Raw genomic sequence first — 20,440 nt, forward strand, 5'->3', positions numbered from 1 at the left:
GGCACTAATTCATACAAATTGACCTTCACTTTAATATTCAAGATGCTTACTGTCCCTTTAATATCTAATTACACTTCTGTTACAATATTTTTACATTTTTACAATCAGACTTTGCAACTTTTAATTAGACATTAAAGTATTAAGAATAAGAATTCATAAGATTGTTTTTTTGTTTTTTTTTGTCTTTTGTTTTTAAATAAAAGGCTTGTTTTGTAATAAAAACATTACTGACCAACAAGGTAATTCTCCACAAATATAAACAAAAAAAGGAAAAGGCAAATGTGCATATTATAGCAGATTTATTTAAAGGGATATGAAACAAAAAAAAATATTTGTGATCCAGACAGAGCATCACATTTTTAAAACGTTTCCAATTTACTTCTATTATCAAATTTGCTTAATTCCCATGATATTCTGTGACGAAGAGATACCTAGGTAGGCATCTGGAGCACTGAATGGCAGGAAATAGTGCTGCCCTCTAGTGCTTTTGCAAATGGATAACATTGTTGCAAAACTGCTGCTATATAGTGCTCTAGAAATAGGCCGGTTCCTAAGCCGCCCCAGCTTTTCAACAAAAGATACCAAGAGAACAAAGAAAATTTTATAATAGAAGTAAATTAAAAAGTTGTTTAAAATCACATGCTTGTTTAAAAAATATGCAAATTAATTCACACTATGACCTATATTTCAATTTTAAAATTATATATATATATTTTTTTTAAGTATTAAGAATGAATACAATTTTTGTTAATATTAAAGGGACATTAAACCCAAAAATTTTCTTTCATGATTTAGACAGAGAATACCATTTTAAACATTCCAATTTACTTCTATAATCTAATTTGCTTCATTCTTTAGATATGCTTTGTTAAAGAAATAGCAATGCACATGGGTGAGCCAATCACATGAGGCAAATATGTGCAGCCACCAATCAGATGCTACTGAGCCTATCTAGATATGCTTTTCAGGAAAGAATATCAAGAGAATGAAGCAAATTAGATGATAGAAGTAAATTAGAAAGTTGTTTAAAATGGTATTCTCTATCTGAACCATGAAAGAAAAAAAATTGGGTTTAATGTCCCTTTATTTGTAAAATAATACATATTTAGATTTAAATGTAGATGAAAATAGTAGATTTCTTAACATGACAGCACTTTCTGTGGCATAACCAGATAAGCAAATTGACTTGCTAAAATACTTTATGAGTACAGAAGGGGTTAATGAAAGAGGGAAAGACAGGAGGAGGGTGGGGGTCTGGAGAAAGGATGAAGAGGGAGAACATCTTTCATGCTCTTATAGTTTGTTTCCTCATCTTCCTCTTATGTGCTTTAGTAGCAAACCGGTACAAACATGACAGAGATGCCACTGCCTCATTCACATGTATTGGTTTCTTTTTATTAATTTACTCCAGGTCACCTGCTTTGTGTAACCAAGGAGACCACAAACAATGCAGTCTACTTGTTATCATTGACTGCCATTAACTAAGCTGATTAAGAATTAACAAGACAAGCTCGCAGGGTGAACTTACAGTATGGTGACGATAGAGTTTTCTGTGCATTTACTGCCATATGGTCACAGGACACAGATATTCAATTAATACAAATGGTTATTCTTGGTCAGGCTCATTACAAACAAGTGCATGGAATATATAATTACTATGTATATTGGTTACATATAAAAATATCTATTCTTTTTGTTTACTAAATCCAAATTGCTTAACAACCTAATATAATTTATGCAAAGATTTTGCTATTCTTGGGATGTTTTATCAGTATAGGTATAATGCCATTTTGTTCTTTTTATTTATTAAATGAATATAGAAGTCAAAAGTAATCTTTCACAAAAAAACACTTCTTTTTAACCCTTGGTCTCCCTTGTTGAAATGTAGTTCCTTTAAATGAGAGCATACATAGGTAGGTTCATGAGTGTACGTACTATGGGGCAGATTTATCAAAGTGCAGCAGACATTGATAAATGCTGACAGCATACGCTGTCACCATTTATCATTGCACAAGCATTTCTAGTGAAATGCTTGTGCAATGCCGCCCCTGCACAAACATTTCAATGCCGCTAGCAGGGGGTGTCAATCAACCTGATTGTATGCAATCTGGCGGATTGCTGCCCGCCGCCTCAGAGGTAGCGTTCAAGTTAATGAGCAGCGGTCTTAAGACCGCTGCTTCTTAACCCCTTTTTTCGTCGAGCCTAAAGGCTCGCGCAGAAACAGGTGTATACAGCCCCATTCGGGCCATGATAAATCGGCCCCTATATGTCAAAAGTATGTGAACACCATTACTAATTATTTATTTAAGTTGTTTCAACAACACCAACTGCTAAAAATGGGTTATAGGGAAGAGCAAAGTGACGTTATACATGGCACTGTCATAGGCTGCCGCCTTTGCCACAAGTAAAATTTTTGTCCTGTGAGATCTGCTCCTGTCATTATTGTGACATGGAGGCATCTAAAACCAACAACAGCCCACTCACAGAAGTGGTAGACCATGCAGACGTACAGAGTGGGACCATCGAATGCTGAAGCATCTGTTGCATCACTCACTACAGAGTTCCAAACTATCTCAGCGCAAGAACTGTGCGTCGGAATTTCATGAAATCGGTTACCATGGCCTAGCACCTGTACACAAGCCTCACGTCAACAAACGCAATGCCAAGTATTGGCTGGAGTGGTGTAATAAACACCACCACTGGTGTAGTTCAAGTTTAGTTGGTGAAGGAGGGACATAAAAAGTGCAAAAAGAAAATGCTTTATGGTGTTAGAGCATTGTATTACTGTACTATGGTTTACATATAACTATAACCAAGAGTTATATAATTATATATATATATATATATATATATATATATATATATATATATATATATATATATATGTATATATTTAGAAAACTATAGGAGTAGATACACCTAGATGCTTCCACTACTACAGCAAGAGTTGCGCACACTCACACTATATAATGATGATAATTCAATTATTTAGATTAATAAAATCAATTCAATTAATAAGCATAAATATATATTTTATAAATGCAATAATAAAACTGCTAGCATTCAATATAAATAAATAGCAATAAATATAAAAAAATGGCAATGAATATAAAAAGAGATCTTATCCTTCTGTTGATGGAGTATTGTAATGTAGAGGTGTTCAGTGCTGCTCATCCAAAACAAACTCAAGGTTCAGGTTGAGTATAAAGGTACAGCTGCAGAAATCTAAAAAGATAAGCGCACAAAAACACCTCTCATAGTGCAGATCAGTTTAATTAAAACAAACAAACATATAGAGCTGAGCAGGACGTAAGGTAGGCGTGTTCCTAACGCTGTCTTGAAATAAGCAGCTGGTGAGGTGGGCGTCTATCAAGCCTCTGACGAAGCGGACGAGTTCCGTGAAATGCGTAAGGCCACGCCCACCTTACGTCACTTGCGACTTACACGCTGAGATTGTGTTCCGTGTCAGTGACGGATACCCTCAGCGTCTTTTACAATACTGAAGCAGCGGTTTATTTGAAAACAGTGGACATTAATTTAGCGTCTACGACTTCAAAGATTGGCCAGCTGGGACATAAAGGACAAAGGATACCTGGAGAAAACCGGAGCCCTTTTGCATCTAGGAACTCTTTGGTGATATCGTTTGTGGAAAAGTGGGGACACTTGTATATCCACTATGAGATGTGTTTTTGTGCGCTTATCTTTTTAGATTTCTGCATATATATATATATATATATACACACACACACACATATATATATATATATATATATATATATATATATATATATATATACACACACACACACATACATATACACACACACACATATACATACAGTACATATATACATAAGACACACATACACACACACAGAAAAAATAGGGGCATACCCCTGGCACAGCACATGGAGATCATTTCTCCATTGACTAGGAAAAGATATGTTCACACTAAAAAAATTAAAGCAGTGGAAAAATGCAGCATGCATACTGTAGTGTGCTAGCACAGAAATAATTAAGTGCCTCCCCATGAGATTAGCATCACCCCGGCCAAGAAACTGACCCCACTAAAGAATATAGGTGGTTATTCTCCAAGCGGAATTAAGTTATAACGTTACTGAGGCAATGTTTCTCATCAGAATTTACGGGCACCCCTTGAACAATGTACTTGGAGGATGGGAGTCGGTTTACAGATGTTCCTGCCCTTTGTCTTTTTGCTTGGTTAGTAGGTGCATAGTGAGAGTCAAAGGCAGGGCAGCGACTAGAAATTTGGGGGCCCCTTACTTAACCATTGATCAGGGCCCCTACCCAACCCCCCTTTGACATGTGCAATTTTTGATCAAGTGATTAAACGTATATGCACTTTATTCTTAAGTGTAGTCAAACTTGGAAATGTTATAAAGGTAGTAACACACAAACACAGAAACACACACACACTCATACACTGAAACACACACTCACACATAAGGATTCACATATAGACACTCTAGCAGACACGCAAAGAAACACACTCAGACACAGACACCCAAACAGACACTCAGCACTTGTTTACACTGACCTGACAAGTAATGAGGTAGACTACAATTTTGTCAAACAAGGAGATTTACAAGACAAAATATGGAGTTCTGATAATCTTTTTGTCAAGGAAGATGCAAACTATATGATGACAACAGCATGCAGTGGCTGAAAGGAAGGGCCCTGAACTGCCTAAACAATAATTTAAAGGTTATGTGGTTGATTGGTGACATCCGGAAAGGTCTCATTAGTCTCAAAGTCTGTAGAAAGATGTGAATAATCAGTAGTATGGTCAAAATGTCCCAAAATGGAACAGACAATGAAAACACACACACAAACTCAAACTTGCACATACACCCAAGGAAATACCTACAGAGACAGCCTCAGAAAACACACAAAGACATACAAACTCACAGGCGCCCACAGAAAACACACAAAGACATACACACACAGAGAGACACCCAAAGAAAACACACAAAGACATACATACACACACACACCCTCACTGAGACATCCACATAAAACACACAGACATACAGTACACACACACACCCTCACAGAGACACCCACAGAAAACGCACAGACATATGCACACCCCCTCAGAGACACCCACAGAAAACACATAGACATATGCACACACTCTCACAGAGACACCCACAGAAAATTCAGACATATGCACACACCCTCACAGAGACATCCACAGAAAACACAGATATACATACACACACACATCCTCACAGAGACACCCACAGAAAACACAGACAAATGCACATACGCTCACAGAGACATTTACAGAAAACACACAGACATACATACACATACACACACACACCCCCTCGCAGAAACATCCACAGAAAACACACAGACATACACACACACCCTCACAGAGGCATCCACAGAAAATACACAAAGACAGACACACATACCCTCACAGAGACACAGAAAATGCACAAACCCTTAGAGACCCGCAGAAAATAAAATACGTACACACTCATAGAGACACCAACAAAAGCACAAAGACATAAACACAGACACCCACAGGAACACTCACAGGAGGTAACATTTCTGCATATTGCCATCCCCTAAATCAACAGTGCATGCTAAAAAATCGCAGAAATTAAGAGAGCCCTTTTTAAAGAATCATATTTGTAAATGTGCAAACAAAAATACTTCTGTGAATTCAAAATTGTACATTAATGATCTGTCAGAATGGGTAGATGAAGAAAAGTACTTTTGAAAGGTTGAGATATGTTTGAGATATGTTTTGAGGTTTTTTTTCCCACATTTTCTCCAACCAAGAGCACCACTTCAAATCTGGTGTACAAAGGTTCCCGTCTGTCAGCTGTACATATGGATTTTGAAAATGCTGTACTCTATATGGTCTTGGTGGAACCATAAGCTGTGGTACTCAGTCTCATATCATTAGATCTGGTTAAATGCAGGATTTAGGCTTGTTTGTATGTATTTCAAAATTAAGTCAGCTGTAGTGTAAACTGAACAGTGTTAAGTTAACCTGTCTCATTTCAAACACTGAGCATTCTTAGCCCAAGAGTATAACATTTTATGCAGATGTAAAAATCTTATATAAAATGTTTCCTGGCATCTAGAAAGTCCTTGCATAAAGGGGCAGTAAACTAGAATGTTACACTGAAGTGCCAAGTCTGTGCATAGTGGTTTAGTGCACACTCAGAAATCCTCTGTAATGACATTTACCGCGCTCAATAGCACTCTGCTGTATTTTTAATAATAGTTGTGCTTGCCTCATGGGGCCAACTGGGCCCCTGACAGGAGTCACCCCCTGATGGCGGCCATGGTCAAAGAACATAGATTAATACTTTTATTTCTCCTATGAACGACTTAAAGATAGATAATCCCTTTATTGCCCATTCCCCAGTTTTGAATAATTAACACGGTTATATTAATATACTTTTTACCTCTATGATTACCTTCTATCTAAGCTACTGCAGGTTGTCCCCTTATTTCAGTTCTTTTGACAGACTTGCAATTCAGGAAATTTGTGCTAAGTGAGCACAATCTTAGCTATATGGCACACATGAACAAACAGTCACAGCCAACAGTGAGATAAGAGGTGGGCTGCAGAGTCTTAGCTATCAGCCTATGGGCCTACCTTGGTTTAGTCTTTAACAAAAAATACCAAGAGAAAAAAAAGCAAATTTGATAAAAGTTAATTGGAAAGTTGTTTAAAATGACATGCCCTATCTGAATCATGAAAGTTTAATTTGTACTAGACTGTCCCTTTAATTACACAACATTCTGATTTTCCAGAGGGTGGCTTAACTCATTTTGACAATAGTTGCGTGCTTCCTTTACACAATAAACAAATGGGCTAATTCAAAAGAAGTATACTGTAACCTTAAAGGGACATGACACCCAATTTTTTTTCTCCATGATTTAGGTAGAACATACAATTATAACACCTTTCCAGTTTACTTATTTAATTTTTATTTACTTGTTTAATTATCAAAGTTGCTTCATTCTCTTAGTATCATTTGTTGAAGGAGCAACAATTCACTACTAGTTGCTAACTGAACACATGGGTGAGACAATGCCAATAGGTGTATATATGTGCAGCCACCAATCAGCAGCTAGCACCCAAGTCCTTTGCTGCTCCTGAGCTTAATTAAATAAATCCTTCAACAAAAGGATAACAAGAGAATGAAACACATTAAATAATAGAAGTACATTGGAAAGTTGTTTCAAATTGGATGCCCTGTCTGAATCATGAATGTTTAATTAGGACTTTACTCTCCCTTTAAGAGGTATGAAAGGGCTATAGTATATGTCAGTTTCGGTTGGATTCCCAGTTTCAAGCCCAATAACGTAACACGTTTTCAGGAAGTTTGCTATTATAAAAAAAAACAAAACATTCATGGTTGTGGGCTTTTAGGGGCCGAATCAATTTTGGATTGTGATCACCCAAAAAATGTGCTTCCCATATTGGCCGAAAATTAAGCTTAGTAAATAGGAGCCGAAACTTGACAGATTGTGATCAACCCTATGTGTTTAATCCCTGTAGAGTAGGGGTGGGCAACTATCAGCCCTCCAGATGTTATGGACTATATCTCCCAAAATGCTCTTTCAGCCATAATGCAGGCAAAGCATCATGGGAGATGTAGTCCATAACATCTGAAGGGCCGTAATTGCCCACACCTGCTGTAGAGGGTTTAAACATAGTTAAAGTCAGCTCCTGAGCAACAATGCACTATAGGGGGCTAGCTGAACACATCTAGTGAGAAAAATGACAAGAAACAAATGTGTATATCCACCAATCACCAGCTAGCTCCCAGTAGTGCTTTGCTGCTGCTGAGGAATTGTACACATTTTCTAATAAAGGATACACAGAGAACAAAGTACATTTGATAATAGCAGTGAATTTAAAATTCTTAAAATGACATGCAAGTTTAAAGGGATAGTATACACCTATTTACATATAACTGCATGTAATAGACACTGCTATAAAGAAGAATAAGCACAGATACTGATCTAAAAATCCAGTATAAAACCTTTTAAAAACTTACTTAGAAGCTCCAAGTTTAGCATTGTTGATGAGGTTAGCTGGAACACCCAGTAAAAGGGGCTGGGTGCGGGGAATTTGAATTCCTTGAAGGAATTAATCTCAGAATTATAATAAATGGGTAATGGATGCTGTAATATGAAAAGCAGATGTTTTAACATGTTACATGACCCGCTTCCCTTGTTCAGTAATATTAGGTATAAGGTATGGCGTGCCTATTACAGAGAGACCTTAATAACAATCTTCTAATATCTCAGAATATTAAGGTTTCAGTTTCATAGAAAGTTTGCAACAGGTTTTTTTTATGATCCCAATCCCAAATTGTTTTGTCCAAAAAGTCTGCAGCTCAAAAACATCATGAAAATTCTTTTTTTTTTTCAGTTTTAATCAGGAACAAAACTGGGATAAAAAATACAACTAACAAATAAAATGGCCATTGGGCTCCTCAAAAGGAGAATGAACATGATAAATCGGCCCCTTAGTGTTCACAAACCACAGCTTTCAGATCTTTCCGGCTCTTCAAATTAAACCAATGCATTTGATTTATTTTTTTAATTTATATTCAAAAATAAAGATCAGAAAGATAATTTGTTTAAATAATATCCAGTTACGGACCAACATATAGCAAGGTTGAGCTTTTGAACTCAGTGTGTAGAAAAGAGGGCACACTAAAAAAAAGTTGGCCGTGTTAAGATTCTCTACCATCCACATTTAATATCAGATTGTGCAATATTTTTAGGACTGAGCACAAGATAACCGTCCTACCCAGCAATATCAATGCATTCCCCTTGTAATCTAGACCAAAATCTGTAATTGTGTGTAGCAAAACAAACTTTGCTATGTGTTTTCATTATTTATTTTATTCCCGTTTACTGTAATTTACAATTTAATTTTAAAATTGTAGATTTTTCAATTGGTTTTTACCTGAAGTAAACCATTTAAATGCACATACATAAATTACATCTTTGAATAGAAACATATTTGCATTTTTCTCAAAATAAGGTAAATAACTGACGGCTAGATTACGAGTTTTGCGTTATGAGGGGGTGCGGTGCTAACTTGCAAGTTATTGTCACTGCTCACTTCCCTACAGCGCTGGTATTACAGGTTTATAAAAAAAACGGCGTTAGCAGGCAAGAAGTGAGCGTAGAGCAAAATTGAGCTCCATACCGCACTCCAATACCAGCGCTGCTGAAAGCTGTGGTAAGCTGGTTTTACGTGCTTGTGCACGATTTCCCCATAGACATCAATGGGCAGAGCCGGCTGAAAAAAAGTCTAACACCTGCAAAAAAGCAGCGTAAAGCTCCGTAACGCAGCCCCATTGATTCCTATGGGGAAAGAAAATGTATATTTACAACTAACACCCTAACATGAACCCCAAGTCTAAATACCCCTAATCTTACACTTATTAACCCCTAATCTGCCGTCCCCATCGCCAACACCTACATTATAATTATTAACCCCTAATCTGCCGCCCCCGACATCGCCAACACCTACATTATATTTATTAACCCCTAATCTCCCGTCCCCAACGTCGCCTCCACTATAATAAACATATTAACCCCTAAACCGCCGTACTTCAGCATCGCAAACACTAGTTCAATATTATTAACCCCTAATCTGCAGCCCCTAACATCACCGCCACCTACCTACATTTATTAACCCCTAATCTGCCTCCCCAAACATCGCCGCCACTATACTAAATTTATTAACCCCTGAACCTAAGTCTAGCCCTAACCCTAACACCCCCTAACTTAAATATAATTAAAATAAATCTAAATAAAACCTACTATCATTACCTAAATAATTCCTATTTACAACTAAAATTTTACAGGCAAGTTTGTATTTATTAAGTTTGTATTTATTTTAACTAGGTAGACTAGTTAGTAAATAGTTATTAGAGGATGCTCCGCGCCGGATGTCTTGAAGATGGAGCCGCTCCGCATCAGAAGGATGAAGATAGAAGATGCCATCTGGATGAAGACTTCTGCTCGTCTGGAGGACCGGCTTCGTTGAGGACTTCTTGCGGCTTGGATGAAGACCCGGTTTCGTTGAGGATGGATGTCCGTTCTTCAAAACTGTAAGTGGATCTTCGGGGGTCAGTGTTAGGCTTTTTTATGGGTTTATTGGGTGGGTTTTATTTTTAGCTTAGGGTTTGGGCAATTGAAAAAGAGCTAAATGCCCATTCAAATGCACTTTTCAGGGCAATGGGGAGCTTAGGTTTTTTAGTTAGGATTTTATTTGGGGGGTTGGTTGTGTGGGTGGTGGGTTTTACTGTTGGGGGGTTGTTTGTATTTTTTTTTACAGGTAAAGTAGCTGATTTCTTTGGGGCAATGCCCAGCAAAAGGCCCTTTTAAGGGCTATTGGTAGTTTAGTTTAGGCTAGGGTTTTAGTTTAGTTTCGGCTAGGGTTTTTTTTTATTTTGGGGGGGTATTTTGATAGGGCTATTAGATTAGCTGTAATTAATTTAAATATCTGATAATGTCTTTTATTTTGTGTAATTAGGTGGCCAAGCACTATAGTGCTGGACACCTATTGTTTTTGCTCAGATTATTATTATTATTATTATTATTTTTATTATTATTATTATTATTATTATTATTATTTTTATTATTATTATTATTATTATTATTATTTTTCCGCCGTTTTTTTCAAATGCTTATAATAACAACAGCATAACTCAAAAACTCATGAAACTTGGCACAGTGCTAGAGATCTAAGATGTGCATATTCCTATGCAAGGTCATGTGATCTAGCAGCCATATTGTTTTTTGCGACAAATTTTGACAAACGCTTGAAAATCTTCTTCTCCGGAACCGCTTATGTTACAGTTGTGAAACTTGCTGTGTGTACTGCTGTACTGACCTAGAATAAAGTTTGTTCAAGAGAAGTTATTTGGTCACATGATCTAGCTGCGATTTTGAAATGTGCGAAAATCTTTAAACATCTTCTTTACTGAAACCGCTAAGTGCAATAAAGTGCAATTTTGCACATGTAGTCTTTGCGAGGTCATCTACCAAGATTGTTAAAACTGCGAATTTTCCATAATCAACATGGCTGCTATGAGCAATTCGCCTTTTTATCGTTGTTTAATTGCGTAAATTTGCACTTTATGCATTATATTTACACTATTTAACTATATTACAGTGTAGCAGACACATGTTACACACAGTTATGACCCCTAAAAGCAATATTGCAGTTAAAATTCGCACTGCGCAGTCGCCTTCGTTAAATAAAACATTTGCAAATTCTCATGAAACTTCTGCAAGTTGTAGAGATCTATAGTGAGCATTAGTATGTGTAATTTGAAAGCCATACATTGCATAGCTTGGCGGCCATTTTGTTTCGAATGCGCTGTTTTTAAAAACTACAAAAATCTTCTTCTCCGAAACCGCTTATGGCACAGACTTGAAATTTTGTTTATAGAGTTATCTTATGACTAACATTCAGATTTGTTCAAGACAAGTTGATACGTCATGTTGTTTTGGCAGCCATTTTGAATTGTTCAAAAATGCTTAACGATATTTTTAAATTAATAATAAAACAAAAAATGTTTTACCAAAATCCTTTATTTTTGCTATGCTTATTGACATCTATGGTGACAACTATTGTGCATAATATGGAGACTGTATATCATATATTCTGGCAGCCATTTTGTTTTTTGCGAAAATTTCGAAAATCTATTTTCTCTGCAACCACTTATGTTAGATCTGTGAAACTTTATGTATAACCATATATTGTCACATACAGTTACATCTGTTCATGTTGAAAGTATTGGTCACATGGTATGGCCGCCATCTTGAATAGCGGAAAAACTTTGAAAATGTGTTTTCTTTGCAACCGCTTATGTTAAAGCTTTGAAATTTGCTGTATAACCCTATAATGTGACCTAGATTTACATCTGTTCATGCTGAAAGTATTGGTCATATAGTGTGGCAGCCATCTTTAAAAACGCAATAATTTCAAAAATGTGTTTTCTTTCCAACTGTTTATCTTAGAACTGCAAACACGTGCTTTATAGCTATTTTTGTGGCTTAGCTGCTTGTATGCCATTGCATAGGCGATGCGCTTGGCCACCTCTATTGCTGCTTGCAGCTATATTTTAGTGTTTGTTTTTTGTAATTTAAGTAATTTATTTAATTGTAATGTAAGGTTAGGTGTAATTGTAATTTAGGTTAGGATTTATTTTACAGGTAAATTTGTATTTATTTTAGCTAGGTAGTTATTAAATAGTTAATAACTATTTAATAACTATTCTACCAAGGTAAAATAAATACAAACTTGCCTGTAAAATAAAAATAAACCCTAAGCTAGATACAATGTAACTATTAGTTATATTGTAGCTATCTTAGGGTTTATTTTATAGGTAAGTACTGTATTTAGTTTTAAATAGGAATTATTTAGGTAATGATAGTCAGTTTTATTTAGATTTATTTTAATTATATTTAAGTTAGGAGGTGTTAGGGTTAGACTTAGGTTTAGGGGTTAATAACTTTAGTATAGTTGCGGGGACGTTGGGGCGGCAGATTAGGGGTTAATAACTGTAATGTAGGTTGCGGTGATGTTAGGGACAGCAGATTAGGGGTTAATACTATTTAACTAGTGTTTGCGATGCATGAGTGCAGCGGTTTAGGGGTTAATATGTTTATTCTAGTGGTAGCGATGTCCAGAGCGGCAGATTAGAGGTTAATAATTTTATTTTAGTGTTTGTGATGCAGGAGGGCATCGGTTTAGGGGTTAATAGGTAGTTTATGGGTGTTAGTGTACTTTTTAACACTTTAGTTATGAGTTTTATGCTACAGCTTTGCAGCGTAAAACTCATAACTACTGACTTTAGATTGCGTTACGAATCTTGCGGGATAGGCTGTACCGCTCACTTTTTGGCCACCCAGAAAAAGCTTGTAATATCGGCGCTATGGAAGTCCCATTGAAAAAAGTCTTTACACAAATTGCGTAAATTAATTTGCGTCACGGCCAAAAAAGTGTGCGGTGCCCCTAAACCTGCAAGACTCGCAACGCTGCTTTTTCACCCATACCGCAAAACTCATAATCTAGCCGTCAGTTTATCATTGACAATAAAGGACTTTACTTTATTCATAGAGAACTACCTGTCCCTATTAAATGCTTTTTAGAAATATATAACATCTTGAAAGCAAAAACCTCTATATTGGCTAGGGAGAATACACTGAAAATTAATATCCTACCAAGGATTCTATACATTACACAAATGATCCCCATAGTAATAAAAAAAAAATTAAACAAACTTCAAACAATGATACATGCCGTGAAACCTATTTCAATTCAGATCAAAAAGAAAAACCAAGGACGGAATATAAAATAAATACAGGCAAATGCATTATGCAGGTGGAGGAGTTTCTCCTTAAAGGGACAAGATACCCAAATGTTGAAACACTTGAAAGTGATGCAGCATAGCTGTAAAAAGCTGACTAGAAAATATCACCTGAGCATCTCTATGTAAAAAAGAAAGATATTTTACCTCAAAATGTCCTAAGTATTCACACCCCATTGTAAAGGACTTTAAGCAGCAAATCAGTATGTCTGTCCCGGGATCTGCAAGGGAGCGTGCCTCATGTACACTCATATTAAAAGGACATAAAACAAGTTGGGATAGAGACACAATATAATAATATGTACTTTAACAGCAAATTTATACTGCAGTGCCTCGCCATTAACCCTTTCTTTTTAGTTTCTGAATTGTAAAGCTCTAACTCCTCCCACACATTTCCTTCTATGGCTGTATCTATATCTATTGTAGTTTTGGTAGAATGCAAAAATGCATAGGGATTATCTGTTGGAGCATGCCTAGAAGCTGTGAACTCAGTTTAAATACAATGCCTGTGTCTATTTGATAGATTAGAAATGGATCGCAAAAAAATAACACTGTTGAGCGCTACGACCACTCAAGATAAATACATAGCGCTCTTACTATTTCGGTCACATTACTAATTAAAAGTAAAAAGCTTTCACTTGAGTGACTTCAGGTGCGCTTCCATCTGTAGTTTGTATAGCTCGGCCGCACAAACTCCCTCTCCCCATACTGTAGATTTGTTTATGGGGGCGGGATACAAAACCCTGTTCTGGCTTCTATATCTCTATATCAGGGGTATCAAACTCAAAGTTTCTGGGGGCCACTGGCCAAGTGTTCTTCTCCCATGGGGGCCACTTCAACTGAGTAAGTGCTCTGTAACTGGATATACTAGGAAATGGAAGTGACATTTAGCCAAGTAGAAGCGCATGTTGGGAGTTGTAGCCCACAATAGACATACACAGTTGTCAATATTTATCTTGTGAGTGCCAAGTGAAGTGATCATCTTGAAACTGTATAGCAACATAAAAAGTTACATTTACCCAACGCAGTGTGTGGTGAGATTCTACACTCGATGTTTGTCTTTATATTTCTCATGTTAGTGCCTTTATAGAACATCAACTAGTTACACCTTTTAAACAAGGGAGAGCCAGATTAATCTATCTTGAGTGCCACATTTGGCCCTGGGGCCTGTACTTTGAGACCACTGCTCTATATGTATATATACAAACGCACATTTACACATACAAATATACACACATATTAAAACACATTTGAGCCCTTTCTAGTCCAACACCTTGTTATTTACCATATCCCTTTTTATACATTTATTTCAATAACACATATTTAACATTTAAAAAAAAATAATATATATATATATATATATTATTATTATTATTATTATTATTATTTGTAGCCCTAATACTTTTCTTCAGGTCTCGAGTTTTGCTAATATTTTTTAGCACTGTTATGCACTCACAACACATAATTTACAACTTGTAATATGAGCGATGTTTAGCACGATTGCACTATCTATTGAAAGTATAAAACACGCTAAAGAAATATCGGCTGTGCTTAACATTCCCTTGTAATTTTGTTTTACCATGGACTTGTATTACCAGACTAGGCACTATTCTGAGAGCGGGCCTACAATATTCAAAGCACACCCTGTGCTATCAATAGTAATCCATTTCGTGCCCCATTAAGGGCGCTAGGGGTATATATTACACAAGACAGTGGAGCAGTAGGTAGGTGATGCCACAGTTAGTCCCACTGATCTCAGATCAGATACAAAGCCTGCCTTGTTTAAGAGAGCCAGGTGCTATAGCCAAAATGCATCAGATCAACAATAAACTTTTAAACTTTAATGGAAGCAGAGTGTTAAGAGCAACATTTAAAATATACATTGGCATTCAGCAGCTTTGTTAGCTGGCGATTGCAGAAGTAGGGGGCCCCTCGTTACCTTCGGCTCTTTTCGGAGCCAGATTTATGCTTGTGAAAAATCACCACAATAAGATATGGATTTTCACATCTGACTCTGAAAAGAGCCAAGGTCAACAAGGGGCCACTTACATTTGCAATTGGCAGCCAATAAAGCTGCCGAATGCCCATGTCTAATTTATAAATGTTAAACAGCTTATTTCGTATTTTTCCAGGAAATACAAATGTTACAAATCAAAGACCATTAGCAAGAAGCACCAATTAAGCAATTCAAATTAGCAAGAAGTGCCTGGTCAACCAATGAGCATTAGCACAAAGCAAATATCAGCCAATGAACAATGGTAGGATGTGCAACACTGAAACAGCCATACTATATTCAGTTTAAAGAAGAAGAAAAAATTACTTTTTATGCAAAAAATATACAATCTGTTTAGATACTGCTCTTTGATGACGATTTTTTTTTTCAGTACTGTGTCCTTTTAAGGGAAAACAAATGGTCTTTCATTACAGTACTTTATTAACACTACCGATATTTGCAACTAAACCTAATGGAAAAGAAAGCTTTATGCTCAAGCTTACAGGAGAGCTGGCTGATAGAAAACTGCAAACAAAGAAATGGAAAAAGTGCAGATATAATTAGTGCTAATTTGTGCCTGAAACACTTATTCTGAAGCTCGAGCACATCAACAAAAAATCAAATGATACATTTGCCTATTGAGATCTTAATTGTAGGTGGCATCTAATGTAGATGGAATTTCAAGAGTTTGTAACACATACTATCATCACAGTCACAAGAGCCATTGTGAGGAGAGAGATCTCACCCATGACTTTAATAATTCATGTGATTTCTTAACTAAAAGGGCAGGTGCCTAGTGCAACAGTAAAGGCTACACCAACATACAATTGAACATACAACATATGGAGCATGTAATTATATCTATGTTAATATATTTACTTTGCAAACTATTAATTTGATCCCACTTTAAGATAGCACTGAATTAAAAGATACTTTAATAATACAAATACAAAACTGTAGAAAAAAATGATAATAAACTTTTGGACTGAAAGAGGAAACACAACACACCATTATTGTCAATATATGAACATTAAAAAAAAAATATATACTGTATATCAATATGATTACTTTCATAAGTGATACCATTTCAATATGCTTATTAAACATTTAGTATAATTAAAGTTTATATAGATGAATGAAAACATTTTGGGGCATATGTATCAAGCTCCGATTGGAGCTTGATGCCCCGTGTTTCTGGCGAGCCTGAACCAGTTATGAAGCAGCGTTTACAAAGACCGCTGCTCCATAACCTGTCCGCCTGCTCTGAGCAGGCGGACACACATCAACGGGTTGAGTACGATCGGGTTGATTGACACCCCCCTGTTGGCGGCCTATTGGGCGAGTCAGCAGGGGGCAGCGTTGCACCAGCAGCTCTTGTGAGCTGCTGGTGCAATGCTGAATACGGAGAGCGTATTGCTCGCCGTATTCAGCGAAGTCTGGCGGACCGCCAGACTTTAATAAATATGCCCCTTTGTGTTCATCATGAAGAAAAACGAGAAGTTTAGCTTCATCTAAGGAGAGTATATTTTAAAGGTAAAAAGGAAAAGGAGTAGGCCTTCTACTAAGGCCCTAGAAAATTACCTAGGTTGTTGTATCAATTGATGTTTTAAATTAAAAAAAAGTAAAACAAAAAAAAATGGCTTTAGCACTGGTGTAAGAAATTAGACACTAATTTAAGGGCTAATGAATTAACTCCATAAGAAAATTTAAAAACAATTAAAGCACACCTCTCACTAGAAGGTTCTCTTTAATCTTTTAACCTTTTAAGCGTATATGACTACAATGCTTTTAGTGCGGATGCCAACCACGTGTGGTCATCGTGTGGGTGATTTTAGCGATCATCTCAACCCCCTGCAGTGGTCTAGTTGCCTAGCATTGCCAGGTGTCACCAGGCAACAGAAACTCAAAAGTGCCCGGTTGCTGCAGATGGATTAAAGGGATAAGAAATCCCAAATTGTTCTTTCATGATTGAGAAAGAACATCCAATTTTTTTTTTTTTTACTGGTTATCAAATATGCTTCATTTGCTCAACATCCTTTGTTGAAGGAGCAGCAATGCACTACTGGGAGCTAGCTGAACACATCAAGTGAGCCAATAGCAAGAAGCATACATGTGTGGCAACCAATTAGCAGCTAGCTCCCAGTAGTGCATTGCTGTTCCTGAGCCTACCTAGGTATGCTTTTCATCAATGGATACAAAGGAACAAAGCAAACAAGATACTAGAGGTAAATTGGAAAATTCATTAAAATTTATCTGAATCACAAAAGTTTAATTTTGACCTTATTGTCCCTTTAAGGCAGCGGGATGAAGGGGGAATGTATTGAAATCCCTCAATCAAAGCTCAAAGCCCTCAAGACTTATCATTTGAAAGGCAATGTTCTTGCAAACAGTTGCTAAAAAGTTAAAGCACAATTTTTTTTAAAGAAGAACTAAATTTATAAACCCACAGATTTTGTAAGAAGGGGGTCTCTATGGGCCTGTAACAGCTCATTAAAAAGGCCTAGAGACCCCCAAAAAACCCTAGATTTAAAGCCCAGAAGCCCCTCTTAGGAAACCTGCCCCTATATATCCAAGTGATCATTGCCGTAATAGTGATCACCTGGCGTGAAAAATTGTGCATTTGCTTGAGTAGAGACTTATGGGAGCCTCTATGTGCAGATCAAAGTTATATACACACACACAAAACATTGATAGTAATAAAAATATGCATTTTTCACCCCTCTTGTATATTCCTCCCGCCATGATATATACAAAAAATAGTGATATTGTTTGAATTTGCTGGATCAAACTTTGTCTAGGTTTCTCGCAAAAAAAGAAGACCTACAGTAAGAATTAAATGTGAGCAGCACCTAAAACTCCAAATAAGCTCAGCACAGGGTGGAAATGGCTCAGCAGTTAAAGGGTTAATCAAATATTCAGAGATATAAGGGGAGGGTAATGTGAGGCACTATGGATCACATAGAGGACGAGATGTAAACAAGTCATTAGCTGTAGAACCCCCTAGAACTCTTCCAAGAAAAAGATAATTGTTTGCTATTCTGCTTATCCCAAAATGTGACTCTCTCCTTTAATAGCTTTTCCCTCCTGGCTCTCATTTCACTTAGAGGGAAGAACAACTATTCCAGGAATTTTTATATGTGTTTTTCTCATAGACATATGCTTTCTTTATATTTATATTATTTAAATAAACATTTATATTTACTGTCAAATGTTGCATTGTATTTTATTTTATTAATTCTGATAGAGGTTTATTTTTTATGCTGTGTATTACATGTACAAGCTTTGGGTAACCCCAGACCAAGCAGTGATTAACTGCATATAGCCATTATTAACCCTCATTTATTGTGTCAAAAAGAGCTTGATAAACCAGTTTACTGTGATTAATCCCCATTATAATTAAACCCAATAGAGATTAATGCCTATTTTCCTAGAGAGAGTAGTAATTATATCAGAGAAGTGATAACTGTCCCATAATATCAAAGCAGCAATTAAGCCATATCCAGCCAAGCAGAGCATTGATTAACTTCCTTCCAAACAAAGCAAAGTTCCTGCAACACAAACCAATTCTTAACACCCTCCTGCCACAGAAATCAATAGGTAACCCTCCCTTATGGTTACACAGTGCAATCATTAATACCTTCATGTCAGATAGAGCTTTCTTGTATTGCCTTAATATAAGGCAATACAGTAATTAACTACTTCCTGTCACATAAATCAATGAAAGACCCCCTTTTTCTGTCTTGCAGTGATTAAACCTATTAATTCAACAAAGACTAATGTCTAATCTCCTCAATAAGCAATGCATATATCTCTTATAAATAATATCCTCTGTCTAAGGCTGAATTTCCCCATTTAGCAGACATGCAGTAATGTGATCAAGATCAATAGACCACATGACATGGATGTTGCAGGAATAGTCTATTACAACCTAACGTAAGTGGAAAAAGACAATAGGATACATGAAAGACAGAGGAATGTTTAGATAAATTGTGTACTAATGTATACAATATACCATTTTAAGATATTACATTATATAGTTCTAGTAAAAATATATTAAAGGGACATAAAACAAGTTTGGATAGAGACAAAATATAATAATATGTACTTTAATTACTGCAAATTTATACTGCAGTGCCTCGCCATTAACACTTTCTTTTAAGTTTCTGAATTGTACAGCTCTAAAGCCCCCACACAATTCCTTTAATGGCTGTATATATAGCCAACATTGATATGGTAGAATGCATGACTTAAAGGGGTCAATTTATTAAAGTCTGGCGGACATGATACGCTGTAGCATATCATGTCCGCCAGACATCGCTGAATATTCAGCATTGCACAAGCAGTTATAGTGAACTTCTGGTGCAATACCGCCCCCTGCAGATTCGGGGGTGTTAATCAGCCCGATCGTATAAGTTCGGACGATTGCTGTACGCCGCCTCAGAGGTGGCGTATGAGTTAAAGAGCAGTGTGGAGGCTCGCGTGGAAACAGGGTGAATTAGTCCAATTCGGCCAATAATAAATTGACCCTTAACACTCATTACCTGCTGGAGCATGTCTAGAAGCAAATAAGCTGCTGTGAACTAATTTAAGATTCAATGCCTGTGTTTCTGATGTTAAACACTGATAAGGTGGGGGGTGGGGGGGTGGATCAGACTACTCCAGAAAGCACAGCTATGTAAGTCATTTTGCTTATTTTTGAAAATTATTTTAAAATGCTTGTCAGCAATTTTTACACAATTTTTTAATGCAAACTATTTTTACTTAATTAGCCCTTTAAGAATATGCACAGATCTCAACATGTTTTATGGCACTTTAACCTAGAGTAGAAGTAGGCAAACTATGGCCCAGAGGCCAAAACAGGCCCATAGCCTGTTCTACTATGGCATCCAAGCTAAGAAAAGTTTTTACATATTTAAAAAGAAGAATATCTCATGAAGTGAAAATTATATAAAATTCAAATTCAGTTTCCATAAATAAGGTTCTCTTGGAACACAGCAACTCTCATTTGGGTATGTATTGTCTATGCTGCTTTTGTGCTACAATGGCC

The 20,440-nt window shown here is 36.5% G+C and overlaps 1 protein-coding gene across 2 annotated transcripts in view; it reads right to left on the minus strand.

Moving 5' to 3' along the window:
- The window catches only part of ESPN (espin), a 556,807-nt gene that overhangs the window by 459,794 nt on the left and 76,573 nt on the right, over window positions 1-20,440 (minus strand). The window lies entirely within an intron of this gene.

This window comes from Bombina bombina, chromosome 8 (assembly GCF_027579735.1).
Source record: "Bombina bombina isolate aBomBom1 chromosome 8, aBomBom1.pri, whole genome shotgun sequence".
Classification (NCBI taxonomy): domain Eukaryota; kingdom Metazoa; phylum Chordata; class Amphibia; order Anura; family Bombinatoridae; genus Bombina; species Bombina bombina.